Source organism: Lissotriton helveticus, chromosome 6 (assembly GCF_964261635.1).
Source record: "Lissotriton helveticus chromosome 6, aLisHel1.1, whole genome shotgun sequence".
Taxonomy (NCBI): Eukaryota; Metazoa; Chordata; class Amphibia; order Caudata; family Salamandridae; genus Lissotriton; species Lissotriton helveticus.
The window spans coordinates 1,108,535,383-1,108,550,600 of NC_136067.1; positions in this window are offsets into that span (position 1 = coordinate 1,108,535,383).

Below are 15,218 nucleotides of genomic sequence, written 5' to 3' on the forward strand. Positions count from 1 at the left end.
TCAGGTTCAAATCGTAGCATATTAGAGATGCTGCTAACCTTATCTGATAATTTTTAGACATATAATCACATTTTCAGTTTTGCTTCATTACAATAACTGTAAGCTAAGATAACCATGCATGTGCTCTTCAGAAAGTACAGTAGGCTTCTGTATTGTTATTTACCCCTTTTGCCTCATAAACTGTGATGCCTCTGTGAAACATTTAACCCACCCATAATTTGCATCCGAAGACAGTCACATATTTACAATAAATGTGATATGAATGAACCAAAGTGAACAGGTCATTCTATCCATATCAAATGGGGATGGTTTCTTGTTTGTGGTTAACTCGGCATTTTGATTGGATTACACTTTGGAGTTGCACACATTTGCAGTTTATCTAAATTGAAAGAGCTTAAAACTTTTTGAAACGCTGATAACACCTATAACACATTTAGTGTACAAATGAACCAGAATTGAAATAGACAGCCTGGTTCCAAAACTGCTGACAGAAAAGAAAGTTATGTCCTGTGTGGTGGGACAAAAATGATCCCATAAATGTGTACAATAAGCCAGTAGTTTTCAAAGGGTTGTGTTATTATTTGTTGAAAAAAGTACAAAACTCTTATTCCTAATATTGTTTCATCAAGCAAACAAAATAAACAACTGAGATCACTTTGGTTGCCTGTTGGCTGGCTAATTATTTTCAAATCAGTCAACCAATCACTCAATCACATCAACTTAATCAATGAGCAAACTTATCAACAATCAACTCAACCATCCAACCTAACAATCAACAAGCAACTGAATCAACTGAGCAATCAATCAATAATTTGATCAATCAGCCAAACAATGAATCAATGGACCAATCAATGAAATAATAGTTTTTGTCCAATGGCAAACTGATGTTAAAATTGTGCATTTGGAATTTCTTTTCAACCAACAGAGGTGGAGTAGGATAAATGTAAGAAGAAAATGGTTGAACAACCATCACAAGATGACTAACAATAATAACTTATTTGTCGGACCAGAGCTGAATTATAATTCTGAACCAATGACTGTAACAAGAACACTCCGCACATGAAAAGCCGTAATCAGTGAGCTGTCACACTATGCTGCCGGAATGTTCTCTGTACACTAATAACAGAACCTTTTCACAACTGTATACAAATAAGTGAAGGACAAACTGCAACATAATAATTTCAGCAGTTCTCAACCCCAAACCACTGAAATCGAGTGACACCCACATTGAACACACTGAACAACAATAACGAAACTACGCAGAAACTGAGTGACGAATTGATAACCTTTTCTTTAAAATAAAATCTTCATTTAAACTAAATATGCAGAAAAATAAAGTTTTTTTGGGCGCAAAAACTGACAGGAAAAAACAAACTAGGTCAAAACGAGTCATAAAGAATGATGGTATTCTGATGAACTTTAAAGAAAAGTCTTACTCAGTGTTGCTACAAATTGTCAATGCATTTTGCAACTACATGGTAAGCGAAAACACTAAAAAAACAGTTATATGTTGGCAAATCAAAATTTTACAGCCCTCATTCACACAATAGTATTTTGGTTTCATATGATGATGTATACAGATGTATGTCAGTTGAACTACATTGTATTGCACTATTTGGGTAGCTCTTACTATCCTAGGTAGGATACTGAAGTGCTTCCCCCCACGGATAGCATGCAACGCTTTATATGGTGCATGTTTGGAAGGATGTTATTCTTGTTTGTTGTCCTTGTTTTGATACTATGTGGGAAATGATTCAATTTGTAGAAAAATGTGTTTCCAACATATTACAGAACCTTCAAAGGTAAAAGGCACAAGCATGGGGAATAGTTTTACAACTATTCGGCAAAGAAGCATTTAAATAAAAGAAACTGCTCCAAAAAAACTAAAAATTAATTAAATACATGACTCAAATATACATTTTTTTGCTAGATTTACGTAGCCAAAATTAGTTTCACTCTAGAGCTTGCAACCAAAAAAAATACTGTTAATCACCAACGTTATACACAATCCAGACTAAGCAAAATAATAGTGGGGGTAACCAAAAGAATATCTGAACACTAGCCACATATGTTTAAGACAACATTTCCGCACAGTGTGACAAATTTAGCCATTAGTATGCTTGCAAGCTTTGGTATTTCATTTGAATAGGAGTCATTCTGAAACCTTTAAGTAAAACCCATTTTTTCCCTTTCTGCCTTGCACGGGCTTGTGATGTGTGAGAAATGTCATATATTTGATGGAAAGTATTCCTCAATAGTGAGAGTGAGTCTGCAAAAAGGCATGCCCTTCTACTTCTTTCAAAAATACAGAAGAAATTCATAATGATAGTTTTAATCATGTAGATCTTCTGGCTTTTTAGGTGTATGTTTTCAATAAAAATAAAAAAATAAAAATGTTCTGTACTTTGTTTGGTATGATCTAATAGTTTCAACCGTTGTAATTCACAGAAAAAATGTTGTAACCTTGAAGTATGGGCAGGACAATGGTATAGTATCAATTACTTAATTAATTCATGCAATAATCCTTTATTAGAGTTTTTCCTATCTAACATTTAGCAGTATTTGACAGTTTAGAAAATTACATTCACTAAGTACATTTTATCAATACAAGGTTATAATGCAGAATATTAAACAGGATTAAACTAAATTGCATTAAAATCATTTCCTATTAGCACAGAAAAAAAGCAAATTCCACACAACTCTTTCTTAGTGCATGGATAACAATTAATCAAAATTGCTCCTCACTGACCGTAAGCAGAACTAGGTAATTAGGAGTTTTGGATGCTTCTTCCTTTCTGAAAGTACTGACGGGCATATTAGTATTACATGCAGTGGTGTACAATGTTCATATTGATAATGGAACCACCTTGAATCTCCATTAAGCTTAAAATGATTATTAGGAATAACTAACCTTAATAAAAACAGGTGGTGGCAAATGGTAGGGATAAGAACAGTAGGTAATCAGCCACCCCAGGCTTTTGCTTAACCATATTAAAATGAATAAGTGACTTTGTATTTACAACATACAATTTGTCTGAAATAAATGAATTCTCCCTAGCCAGCTGCCTAAGCTACTTCTTATTCACTATTACCAAATTGCTAACCACAACATCTTGATAAACATCTTGCATATCATAATGCTCAAACCAAATTTGAATTCCCTGTCCCTCTGCGTGCAAAAATGCTAGGATTTTTAAGCAGGACTTTTAGATACTCTGCTGTTAAGCTAACATTCCACGTACTTGTCAGAGATACTCCGAAAATAATACTCACAGTCCCTGTTTTTCATAAGCCCCGGCGCAATGCCTTCAAACTTTTGAAAATTAAAAACTGCCCCTACTAACAAACATACCACCCAATAAGTTAAGACTGGTACAATTGTGGTGAAAAAAGCCTTCACAAATGGAATCAAATCACCATATTGACTGTTAAAGCAAGATAAGCCCCACAGAGTTACCTTGCAATGGGTAAGAGCTTGATGCACATCATCATAACTCAAGTTATTACTAAAATTGCACCAAAGTATTTTAAGAAATTAGAGACCATAAGATTTACAAGATTTGCTGAAAACTCCATGACTTGTGTTGTCTTTGTATTCATTTCTTATATTAATTGTTAGTAATTATCAGTCTGTTCCAAGGACAGTGAGAGTTAAGTGCTGCTAATTGTCTTTGAAGGCCATTCCCAGTATGGTCCAGTATGACTAAATCATTTCCATACAAAAATGTGTCTGATGGGACCCACATTAATTCCACATGGCTTAGCTTTAGGCATACAAATAGTAATAAGCACATTGTGCTAAAAAGAGAAAACAGAAGAATAAAGGTTGTGCACTAGAATCCTCACCGCCCTCCTGCGCCCCACAGCCCATATTCACCTACATCCAGATCTTAGTAATGGAATGCAAGTAACCTGGATAACAGCCCATTTAAGATCCCCTTTGCAGTCAGCTTAAACATAGCAATCTGTGGCCAACCACACCAAAGACTGACTTTAAGTCAAAAAGGCAGCTACAAGGAATACTCATCTCTGATGCCTTATGTATTATGTCATTTAACCCAAAGATGTGGTATATTGTTGACTGTCCATGTAAGAGCTCTGTTCTTTTGGAATGAAGCGGAATCTACCTGCCCAATCCACCCCTGCTCGCGTAGAATGTGGGCCTATATGTTAGAGGCCTTATTAAGGAGTAAAATAACAGTGTAAGACCCGTTTTTTTGCCATTACCCTTTTTTAAGGCTAGAAGCGGTTATTGACCCCCTTCAACTATCAAACTACTTGCATGTTGTCACTATGAAGTGGAAATATTGCTATACAAATTTTGCCCAAGCTGCAGGTGGATGTAATATTGGAAATCATGCCAGGTTCTGTAGATTTACTAATTTTCAATCTGGCAATGAGACATATCCATGGTCTTTCCAAAAACCTATCAAACAAGTGAATTCATTAAGCTACAGAATTTTGCCTGCAAGTTTGGGAGACCATGTAAGTTATTTAAGTATTCATCCTTCGGATTGCTTGTAATGTGCGAGACGGTAACTCAAGCCTCAACCTGCATGCTCCGTTGATTTACAACCTTTCCACGGTGCTTAGTAGTACATTTCTTTTTGTGGAGGATTCAGAAAGTAAGGGCCATATTATCAAGAAAGGGGGATACAGGATTGCCGCTTTTATCGGCAGAAAACTGCAGCTAAAGCGGCGATAAAGGGCTTGATAATATGCCCTTTTGAATTCCCATAGAAGCCCAGGTTAACACCAGAACCTGGGCTTCTATAGGAATTCACAAGGGCATATTATCAAGCCCATTATCGCCGCTTTAGCGGCAGTTTTCTGCAGATAAAAGCTGCGTTAATGTATCACCCTTTCTTGATAATATGGCCCAAAATGCTTCCCAAGGGCTTGCCAGAGTTAACACTGTTTCCTACATCAATCTATCTACATAAGTGAGACTTCTGCAACTAGGACCCTCAAGTGGTCTCTGCTTCCAGTTACGCCATTTGGGCTAAGGACCAGTTTTCAACCTCTTCGTTATTTTTAACAATAATTTCTTTTGTAGACTGCTCCCTATGTAAGCAGATGCAAATACTAGTTGTGAATTCTGGAAAAAATGCTAACATTAGCTTAATAGGGAGATGAGCCCTACTTTCTCATTTTAAAACCTCAGAACATAAAATATCCTTAGCAAATACCCAGAAATACGAAAACATATAGTCTATCAGGTTGTTAATGTAGCTTCTGATAAAAAGTTTTCTAGTTGGTGGTCACCCTTAAATCGCCCATTTAACGATACCAAACTTTACTTTTAAAGCAGTATCCTAAGATCTTCCCCCCACTAAGGAGTAAATGAGGGCTGGAATGTTAATATATTTAGATATAGATACAGCTATTTTCCTGTCATAGTTCCTTCCTTTTGAATTTTAAATCTTCATAAGTAGCCCTCAGCCCAAAATAATTAGTACCATATGAGATTTGACCCTCAATTCATCTACACAACTCTGAATTGTATGTAAAAACGGTAAACAACCTTTACAACGAAACTTTTACAACGCACTACCATTACAACGTGGTCATTACAACGCAAACTATTACAACGCATTGCGCTGGGGGGCGCTCTAGGATAGGGAATAGGTTAGTTTACTATCCAATAACCTTCCCTAGTGTCCACGGGGACTGGAGTTGGAATAGTAAATTAAACTATTCACTATCCAACACCCAAAAGCACTATACGTTGTAATGGATTGCGATGTAAAAACCGCGTTGTAAAGGCAGGTGTTGTAATAGCCTGCGTTGTAACGTCATACATCCGTAAAAACATTTAAGGTTTTACTTTAATATTGTAAATATTGCTGTATGTGTTCCTACATAGAACTTCAAACTCGAGGAATCCCTTCTACTCTGTGAATGGGTTACCACCAGTTTTAAACTGGTGGTGAAGTAAGTGAAATTCTGTTGCAAAACAGTAATACATACCATACCGATTCGGTATTTAGAAGAGACACCTTAAACAACCCCCTTCCATATATCGAATCGCAAATGCAAAATGCAATTCGGTAGCAAGTTACCGAATCGCATTTTGAACATTTTGAAACAGATTTTTTCTGGTCGCAAATAGATTGTGAGCGGAAATATGCTTTGTAAATCTAGCTCTAGATGCCTGGCGGGATTATGGCCACAAACATCAACATCTGGGTTCCAGAACCTAGGTTGCGGTAGGTCAGCAGGCTTTTCCATGCTTTTCCAACACCAAGGGCCTAATTTAGATATTGGCGGATGGGTTACTGCATCACAGTGGTGATGGACATCCCATCTGCCGAAATATTAATCTGATAGGAAATAGTGGAATTTATATTTCGGTGGACGAGATATCCTTCACCATTGTGACAGAGTAACCTGTCTGCCAATATCTAAGTCAGGCTCGAACTCCTGGCTCTTCTTGACTGCTGTTTCCTCTTGGCTCCTGACCTCCCCTGGCTCCAGAACATACGAGTGCATGCCTCTTGCGCCCTGGAGCATAGTGCTAGCACAGGCTCAGGCTTGGGTTTAGGCTCAAATTCATGTCCCAGATAGCCCCCAGATAAGCAGGAATTCTATTGGGAGTTGTCCTGGAGATAATCCCAAACAGCACAACACAGCTGCACCTGAACTGCCCTTGACCACGCTTCGCAGCACTTTACCGCACTTAGCTGCTCAGCCGCATAGATTCACAGTCACTCAGTCACTCCACTTCTCGGCCATGCTCTGCCGCTCAGACACTCTAATCCTTCTGGGCTCTGATTGCTCAGACTGTGGATTCGCCTACGCCTGTCGTGCGATATGTAGTTTTTTTTCCCGATATCTCCAACAGGACAATAACTAAATCCATGGGCCATTTCCTTAATGTGCGTTTTTTTTGTAGTTCCCTGTCCCACTCACTCAGCGCATTTAGTGATCATGGTTATTCCCAATTGACCATTGGTAACATTTAGGATATGCTGCACTAGGAGTCTAAGTTTCAAGAGTCCACTATGACTCTAACTTGAAATCAATAGCCTTTCAACACTCCCCGGCTTATTAAGCAGCAAGTTTTCCAAGGGGTTGACGCCAGTCTTAACTGCAACAGCAGGTGTGAAGAATTCTGAGTTCCTGAGTGCGCTCTGTCCTGGGGCACCCGCAGAGGTTGCAGCTGAGTTTAGGTGAACCCGCCACACATGGCTCCGGTGCAGCACTCAGCGGGTGCTGAGTCTCTCACTAGTGGTAGTGCTCCTGAAGCGAATGGAGGCTCTCTGTGGCTCTTCCTGCTGCATAAGTGTCTGGTTGGTCTCCCAATGGGTTTCAATCCTTTCAGGAGTCATTCAACTGGGTAATGGTGCACAGGAGCTCCCATGACGCTCTCACAACTACGGCAGTGAATGAACAGGTTATAGTACTTGGTGCACCTGGTGACACGATCTTGCATAGGAGGTCACTGCAACTCCCAGTCCATGGACTATAGCTCGATCAGTACAGTGATATTTTCGACAGTGTGTCCTCTTGGCATTTGGGGTCACTGCCTTGCTACCACACAGACTAAGGCCCTTACCGCACTGCAGTCTTTCACGCGGCGGCCCCTCGCAGCATGCAGATTTGTCCTAACGCTGCAGCACAAAGCTAAGGCCCATTCACCATTCTTCTGATTGCTGGCCCTCTACTGGCATAAGGGGGTGGCTGAGTCTGTCCTGCACACAAACATTCACAATCTGTGCAGCATCCATCTCCCGACACCTCACACAGGGAGTCCACACAGGACTCCCCATCGAACCTCTCTCACTCCAGTTCTATCCTGTTTCTCACAGTGCACACTAGCCTTGGCAAGCAGGCACCTGCTGGAGCTCTAGGCAGGTGGTCTTGGATTCCCAGGGTGATGTCCCCTCACCAGCAGGGAGACTAACAGGTATTGGCCTCCATTCCTGGTCACAAGCAGAAGTCTTTCGGAGCTACCTCTTCTCACGCAGCCTGCAAGGCTGCTTGGCAGATTACCATTTTGGGGGTCTCAAACTCATCTTCTTATAGTCTGTGTCTAGACCATTTAGGATCTGAATCTTTGAAGTTTTATGTTGGCGTTCTGCTTCTTTTAAAGTGCCCACTCCTTGGCACCCTCTTCCTCTAAAAAGCAGTCTGTCACAACAGGAGTGTCTCCAAAGCTGATAGTCCCACAACACAGGCCATGGGAGTGACTACCGTTCATGTCAACCACAGTGATCTGTGTCTCAAAAGATTATCCAGGGCTCTCAGCCCTACTCTTTATGATTCTCTCATCAGCCCCATATCCTTCCTGATATGTCCCCAGGCACTTCCATTGTGACCTCACACTGAATAAAAAAGCACCCTTCGAAGTGCACAGGGGACAACTCGCTCTTCCCTCCCCAGTTTGTGTCCCACCTAGCATACAGGAATGCAGAAATATACAAATCTGTTTGGGGGGTCTCTCTACCTTCTCTCCAAGTTTCACCACGCAGGCTTGGGTCTCATAGAATGAAGGGCCCTCCAAGTATTGTATCATCCACAGGCACACATATACTCAGTGCATGTATACAGCATAAACGCACTGCAAACTACTGTATCCTCCATGTAATGTAGCACTCATAGGCACACACACATCTAGCATAGGTATTTAACATGCACACACCGTATCCTTTATGTATTGTATCACTCCCAGGTAGACAAACACCCAGCATATACATTTGTCGGGCACGCATTGGACAGCACTACATCATTCAGGTACTGTACTACTCATAGGCAAATGTAAATCCAGCACATGCATTCACTATGCATGCACTGCTCAGTACTGCATTATCCCCCTATTGTACCCTTCCCAGCCATACACTCTCCCAGTGCAGATACAACTACTCTGCACTGTGCTGAGCAGCACTTCACACAAATCTGATGTAGGCCAAGGGTACATTAAGCACACAGCAGCAGCACTTTAAAAGTGAGTGAGCCTGTAGGACTCACTTCAGTAAAACAGACTAAAAAGGACCTGTTCACTCGTGCTTATCACTACATGGTATGCTGCCACCACCACACTTATGCTGCTTAGCTCCTAGTGAAGACAGTAGGCTTCCACTACTAGGAGGGTAGTGCTTTGGGCGCCCCTCCCGGTCCAACAAGCCTGCAATCTGGGAGACAGGCCTATGTTATGGTGCACATTCAGGATAAGTGTTGGCCTATTACAAAGAAAATCAACAATTAGGGATCCAGACATAAGTACAGTTAGACACACAGGGCAGGGGTGCACGTCAATTACAATGCAGAGGACCTTTTGCATCCCAACACCTGATTTAAAAAGAAGCGGTAACGGGAAAGCTCAAATTTGTGGAGGAAGAAACAATCATCCTGCAGAGTTTCCTCCATGTTCAAAGTTGCGGAATGTGGCTGTAACAAATGTAATCTTACCTTACACACTTGGGTTACTTTAGCTGATTTGGTTAATTAAGTAGGTGTTCTCTTTCACCATTCGATGTACACACCCTGATTATAATCGACCCAGAAAAGGATGCAACTGTTATCACACCCGATATACTCCAACAGGACAGGGTTCGGTTTTATCAGGTACGAAGGACTGCACCCAGTTACAATTATTGCTTACCGTGAATTTTGATGCTTACTGCACCAAAAGATGTATGTCCTGTTATTTTTCTACTGCTTTTCCCCTGGTAAATTTCAGCAAATTTAACCTGCCAATATTTATGTGAGGTTAATGTGCTAATCACACAACTCGTAATTGAGAGATATGTATTTATTTAAAGTTTTGTATAGCGCGAACATGACCCAGGTGGGTATCAGAGCGCTTTAAACATGGTAAGGGACTTACCTTACCTGTAGCATTTAATCACGCTTACTGTATTCAGGACCTTAAACTCAAGAAAATTATGCTGATGGATTGTCCTCTGGATTTAGCACTTCCTGAAAAAAAGGGAGGATTTTGGTTGTCCACTTTAACTCTAAATAAGGACTTTGGTAATTGCAACGTCAGTGACACCTACAGGATGGGATATATGAATTAGCACTTGATATATGAAGCAAATAGGGATGTATGACGTTACAACGCATGCTTTTACCACGCATGCTGTTACAACGCAAGTATTACAACGCAAACCTTTACAACGCATAGCGCTTTGGGGTGCTGGATAGTGAATAGTTTAATTTACTATTCCAACTCCAGTCCCCGTGGACACTAGGGAAGGTGTTGGATAGTAAATTAAATCTATTCCCTATCCTAGAGCGCCCCCCAGCGCAATGCGTTGTAATGGTTTTCGTTGTAAAACCTGCGTTGTAAAAGCACTGCGTTGTAAAAGTTTCATTGTAAAGGATGTTTCCCAGCAAATAGCAGTAAGCATCACATACACTTCTTGTGACTATGATGGTGATTGGGCTTATAAAAAATGAGGTCAGACTCCTCATCAGTAGCACAGCAAGGGTGCCATGGGCAATTAGCAAAGCAAGAAAGTGGACCCACTATCCCACAGTTTGATAGTATAATACAGCTAAAAGTGGGGTGCGGGGGGTTCTCATAATCCTGGGCACCTTTATGACTACACCTCATGCACTGCTGATAGCCACACCCATGTTCTGGCGCTCCTCCTGGTATTGGAAAGCTTCTCTTCTTCAACTTCACTGTCCACTCCAGGTACAAGCCTGGCAACAGACTGTGAATGTGTGCACCTCCATCGAGGAGGAACATCACATTTTTCCCTTCAAAGTCAGCTGTGAACAAAAACTGTATAAAAAACAGGTTAATAGTAATACAAATACAATTGGTGTGCAGTAGGCCACTCATATCCTTGCACTCCAAAGTGACTATGTGTACGCAGAGAGCTAAAAACATCTACACTCCAAAACTTTACCTCAACAAAACGTCTGAGCAATGAATTGGAGAGAGTGTTGAAACTCAATTTCATGAGGGAATGTGTCCACCAGTTAAGGAACCTCCCGAGCCATAAAAAAGACAGTAAATTAAGAAAGAGCACACTCAATAAATGTAATGAAAGAGTACTAGGTCAGCAGAATACATTTAAAGGTTTTACTACAAAAAATCAAAAGATGTGATTCAGAATCATTGCAATGAAGACTCAGTAAATAGAGCATAACAGAGTTGTGCAAAATCAGAACAATCGTTAAGTCACAAAAGGGCAGCAAAATCAACAGAGAAAAGGGCAGCATCCCTAACAGCACAGGAGCTCACAGGGAAGTTCCGTTTCACCACCAAAATTAAGGATTTATAAACACTATTTTCACATTAAGTCACTAAGGGCCATATGTATCAAAATCCTCATTTGCGATTCTCAAATAGCGATTTTTTGCGAATCGCTATTTGAGAATCGTGAAATGCTATGTATGTAGGATTTGCAATACATTTTGTGAATCCTACATATTCCTTAATTGCGAATTTCAAATTGCAATTCGCAATTAAGGAATACCTCCCCATTCAATCCTATGGGCCTTGAGGCCCATAGGAATGAATGGGAAGACATTCTCAATTTGCGATTAGTAATTAGAGAATCGCAAATTGAGAATGCAATTTCAAGGGTGTAAGGGTGTCAAAAGGACACCCTGTTGCACCCTTGAAATAAGCATGGGTGCACATGTGGCGCACATACATGCCCTAAGGGCATGTGTGTGCTTCACATTGCACTTTGAAAAATGCAAAAAAGTGCATTTTTCAAGGAAATTGCAAATTACCACCAACTTGAAGTTGGTGGCAATTTGCGATTCCTTAAGGCCAAATTGCAATTTTTGGGTGCTTCTTACATTGCATTTAAGGAATCGCAAAATTTGCAAGTCCTTAAATGCAATTGCAAAATAAGGAATCGCAAATTTTGCGATTCCTTATTCTTCATGCAGATTTGCCTCATACATACCACTAAGCAAAATTGCGATCGCAAACGCCGAAATTCAGCGAATTTTGGCATTTGCGATCACAAATGTGCTTAATACACATGGCCCTAAAACTCCTAAATCATCGTAGCTTGATCAAAAGTGCTACATTCTCAGCAAATCAAAGCGCGGTAGTACTAAACGTCAAATTCCCCTTGCACCTAAACAATCCCACTACATGAATGTTGATTCTGCTGACTCTATGCTATGTCATTGGGAGATGGCAGGACAAATTAGTTACATGAACCACGGCAAACTAATATGATTGAATAGAGAACAGTGCGCTAGGGGAAGGTTGATGGGAAAGATGCATTTTTGTGACCAAGGTATTAGGATTTCATGGAAAAGTCAGCGGAAATAAACAAAAAAATCACTCTGCTTGGCTGTGTGCTGCAGAAATAACAGACAGTGAAATTTTAGGGGAGGGACATCGATTCTGAAAAAAGATGGCTACTACGCCCACATTGAGCCCTCGTGCTAAGAAAATACACTGCTACATGTCATAGGAAATTTGCTTCAAACACAATAACACAATACAAGTGTATAGTTGTACAATCAAAAGTAAAACCGCATTCTGCAGGTTGTTATTAATGCTCAAAAATAAATGCACAAAAGGACTCCAACAACTTCACCTACTGCACTAGCTCTACTGATAGGTATGCCTTGCGCTCCCAGTGGTACAGGAGGCCTCTCTTCTTTGACATTACTACCTAGGAACACACTTGACAACAGAATGAGAAGGCGCCCGCCAAACACCCCCTGAAAACAGCTGCCAGCTTCTGTGGAGGAGGAAGATCACTTTTTTCCCTTCAAAGTCAGCTGTGAACAAAACCGAAAAATATTCTGTGGGTTTCAGAAAAAAAGTATTTACATAAAGTGTACAGATTAAAATAAGAGAAAAGGTCTGATTATTCAGTAGGAAGCTGTTATTTATAGAGCTGAGTGAGGAGGCTGACCTTTAAAGTTCAACTCTTCCTCTTTTGACATTTTAGGTTTTTGGTGGAACTCAGCTACTTATCAGTAGCTTGGGTAGCTGCCACCATACTCTACAGAATAAATACAATGTAAGAAAAAAACATTCTGTGATTTAATCTTAATCTCTATCCCTTGGTCATTCTCATCTCTGTTTTTTTGTATTTTTTTTCCTACCGTATTCAGCCTGTACAGAAGACTGGTGCACTTGGGGTGATTGTGTTCGGGTTGGAAAGTAAATACAGGGGCATATTATCAAGGGGGTTTATCTCCGCTTTTTTGGCTTTAAAAGCCAAGAAAGCGGAGATAAAATTATCTCCCTATTACCTAGCTGTCGCTAACACCAGTTAGCGACAGCTAGTAGGAGATAGCGACCATCTTGGGCCCCGCTTTGCATGTCAGTGAAATTTATCACTAATGACATGCAAAGTGGGCGTGCCAAGATGTTAGCGACTGGAAACACTCGCTAACATCGCTATCTCCAAAAGCTAACACCTGCCCCTGAGCAGTTCTTAGCCATGTTATCCAATGGTAGGTGGATAACATGGCTAAGAGCATAAGCTTGGTAATGCATGAATATCGCTGACTTTTCAGCGATATTCATGCATTTCCGCAGATTTTTATCGCTTAGGAGATAAACCTTGTTAATAGCAAGGTTCCTAAGCGATAAAAATCGCCCCAGCTCGGCGATAAAAATATTGCCGCTAAGCCAACATAGCGATAATTATCGCTAGTTGTTGGTAATATGCCCCACAGTTTTCTGCCTCTTCGACGTTTCTGTTCCCAGATAGTAAATATTATTTCTTTTATTTGATAAAGCACACTGCTACCAAAAAAATAGGTGCTTTATGAACAGAGAACTAAAAGAAGAGAATGGACAGACAATCCAGCAAATTAACAGACATGACATGCCTGAACGCCTTTAGAATGGGAGGTAGCTTTCTGTCTTTGGTGTTTTTTAAGCAGCCAATTAAAGAGTGTCAGAGTCAGGCAGCCGAAAGACTTCTCTCCGAAGCGTTCTTTGTTTTTTCAAGGAACTTCAAACACAGGTCCGAGAGCAGAGTGCGAGTTGCAATAGTAACATACCCCCAGATGCATCAAGCATCCATTTTGCGATTCCTTATTAGCGAAAAATAAGGAATCGCTAATAAGGAATAGCAAAATGCTATGCAATAAGAAATCACTTTAAAAATAGCAATTTCTTAAAATTCCTTAATTGCGACTCGCAAATTGCGAGTCACAATTAAGGAATACCTCCCCATTCATTCCTATGAGCCTAGAGGCCCATAGGAATGAATGGGAAGACATTCTCAATTTGCGAATCGCAATTAGCGAATCGCAAAATGAGAATGCGATTTCAAGGGTGCAGGGGTGTCCAAAGGACACCCTGTGCACCCCTGAAATTGATCTGTGCACATATGTTGCGCACACACATGCCCTTAGGGCATGTGGGTGCGCAACATGAAACTTTGAAAAATGCACTTTAGTGCATTTTTCAAAGTTTTTGCAAAGTTGAACTTCATGGCAATTTGCGAGCCCTATTAGCGAAATCGCTATTTTTTAAACTTTCATGCATTGCATTTAAGGAATCTCAATTTGAGATTCCTTAAATGCAAGTAATCGCAATTTAGCGATGCATCCCAAATGCAAAAGTACCGGTCGCAAAGAGGTAGATTCTGAGAATCTGCCCCTTTGCGAGCGGTTTTTAGCTTCATGCATCTGGGCCATAGCTGTGTAACAGACTCTGCAGTTTCTAGGTCTCGCCTGGCTTTAGCAGGGCGCATGAGCTGCTGTCGCCATTGCGACTGCCTTTTGCAATCGATTCAGCCACAGCTAAACATGCACGCATACTAATGGACAAAGATGGCTGCTCTCGCCATTCAGCCAAAGCTATACATGCACGCGTACGTACAGACAGTGGACAGTCCAACACCATCTTGTTTTAATTAGTGTGGCTGCGTCGCTTTCACGGCGGTCCTTGTTTGGGAATGTATGCGCCTTGCATTTGACTCTGGGCCCGACTTGAGGCTTTACTACTGCTGCAGCCTTCATGGCGTGCCACAGATGTGACAGCCTCTGCCTTCAGGCTGTGCCTCGCACAAATGGCTTTACCTTTAGACACCTCCTGAAATGTGAGTGACTGTGCTGACTGGCTATGCCGCATGTGGGCCTGGCCTGCATGTAGCCACCTCAACTCTGTTCAGGCTCGCTCTGATATGGGACTTACTCTGCTCTCGTGCTGCGCATGATCTGCCGCTGTCCGCCTTCCCCGCAGGGGGACATCAGCAGGGCAGCCTTTTAGTGCCCACTAGTCGGAGCACCCCTCCCCCTCCTGGTCCCAAAGAGGGGACGGC